The sequence below is a fragment of the Cebus imitator genome, unplaced genomic scaffold (genome assembly GCF_001604975.1).
Source record: "Cebus imitator isolate Cc_AM_T3 unplaced genomic scaffold, Cebus_imitator-1.0 Scaffold105, whole genome shotgun sequence".
Classification (NCBI taxonomy): Eukaryota; Metazoa; Chordata; class Mammalia; order Primates; family Cebidae; genus Cebus; species Cebus imitator.
The window spans coordinates 6,085,690-6,088,069 of record NW_016107420.1 but is presented as its reverse complement, the minus strand read 5'-3'; positions in this window follow the sequence as shown (position 1 = coordinate 6,088,069).

Here is a 2,380-nt window from a genome sequence, read left to right as displayed (position 1 = left end):
TTTTGTATTTTTAATAGAATCGGGGTTTCGCCATGTTGACCAGGCTGGTCTCGAACTCCTGACTTCATATCACACCTGCCTCAGCCTCCCAAAGTGCTGCTATTACAGGCGTAAGCCACTGTGCCTGGCCTGATTCATTTTTACATAACAATAATGAGCCCATTACATATTATATTAGATCCTAGATCCCTAGGACTGTTGTAAAAAAAGTATCAGTGTTTGGCTTTAAACAACAGAAGTGCATTCTCTCACAGTTCTGGAAGACAGAAGTCTGAAATCAAGGTGTCCACAGGGCCATGCTCCTTTTGAATGCTCTAAGAAAGGATGTGTTCCATGCCTCTCTCCTGGATCTGGTGGTTGGCAGCAATCCTTGGTTTATAGATCCACCACGCCAATCTCTGCCTCATCTTCACATAGCATACTTATTTCTGTGTCTGTATCCAGATTTCCCTCTTTCTTATAAGGACATCAGTCATTAGATTAAGGCCCACCCTATTCCCAGTATGAACTCATTCTATTTAACTTGATTACATTTGCAAACACTCTATTTTAAATAAGGTCACAATGCATGGGTAGCAGGGGCTAAGACTCGAACATATCTTTTTCAAGAACGCAATTCAATCCACACGTTAACAAAAATAATGTTTTTTATTCTTTTTTAGAGACAAGGTGTCACTATGTTGCCCAGGCTGAAATGTAGTGTCTATTCACAGGTGACATCATAGCATACCTCGGCTTTGAACTCTTGGTCTCAAGGGATCCACCTGCCTCAGCCTCCCAAGAAGCTGAGACTACAGGTGCACTCTTGCCGCCCAGGCTGGAGTGCAGTGGCATGATCTCGGCTCACTGCAACCTCCACCTCCCAGGTTCAAGTAATTCTGTCCTTTGGCCTCCCAAAGTGCTAGGATTGCAGGGATGAGCCATGGCACTCAGCTCAAAAATAATAATANTAGCTGGGATTACAGGCACGCACCACCATGCCCAGCTAATTTTTTGTATTTTTAGTAGAGACGGGGTTTCACCATGTTGACCAGGATGGTCTCGATCTCTTGACCTTGTGATCCACCCACCTCGGCCTCCCAAAGTGCTGGGATTACAGGCTTGAGCCACCGCGCCCGGCCAAAAATAATAATAATTTTTTAAGTGAAAAATAACTTTCTTTTTCAAAACAAAAACATTTTAGTGAGTAGGGTAGCTAGTGAAAGACTACTGGACTCTCATATCTGCTTCTACATTTAATCTATTGCAGCAAGTTGTTTTGATTAAAATATATAAAGAAACCAGGTGTAGTGGTGTGCACCTGTAATCCTAGCTACTAGGGAGGTTGAGGTGGAGAATTGTTTGAGCCCAGGAGTTTCAGACTAGACGGCAACACGGTGAGACCCAGTCTCAAACAAACGAAACAAACTCAAGAAATAAAAATAGAAGAAAATCTGGTTGAAAATGGAGGAGTAGGCTGGGTGTGGGGGGTGGCTCACGCCTGTAATCACATACTTTGGGAGGCTGAGGTTGGTGGATCAGCTGAGGTCAGGAGTTCGAGATCAGCCTGGCCAACATGGTGAAACTCCATCTTTACTAAAAATACAAAAAAATTAGCTGGGCGTGGTGGCAGGCCCCTGCAATCCCAGCTACTTGGGAGACTGAGACAGGAGAATTGCTTGGACCCAGGAGGCAGAGGTTGCAGCAAGCTGAGATGATGCCATTGCACTCCAGCCTGGGTGACAGAGCAAGACTCCATCTCAAAAAATGAAAATAGAAAAGAAAAGGAAGGAGTATTTTAATAGTCTTTTCATATAATTGAGGAAGTAATTCTTTGATATTACACCCAAACTCCACAAAGGATAGTTTCTTCAAGGATATTTGCATTGTGGAACCTGAAACCATATTAGTAACTTTCATTCTTTTTTTTTTTTTTTTTAAATGTTGCCCAGGTTGGTTGGCCTGAAACGCATAGCCTCGGCTCCTCAAGCGCAAGGACAACTGGTCTGAGCCACTGCGGCCCCCAGTAACTTTTCATTCTTGGGTTCATTAAAAACCATTGTTCTTTGAGATGGGCAAAGTGGCTCACGCCTGTAATCCCAGCATTTTGGGAGGCTGAGGAGGGTGGATCACTTGAGCTTAGGAATTTGTGACCAGCCCAGGCAAACCCCATTGCTACAAAAAATTAGCCATGTGTGGTGGGCCTGTTGTCCCAGCTAGTTCAGGAGCTGTAGTGGGAAGATCACTTGAGGCCAGGAGGCAGAGGCAACGAGCTGAGACTCTGTCTCATGGGGGGAAAAAAGCTATAATGTGTTTATTAGCGCTTTGCAACTTATACTTTCTTTTTTCCTTTTTTTTTTTTTTTTGAGACAAAAATTTTGTTCTTGTTGCCCAGGCTGGA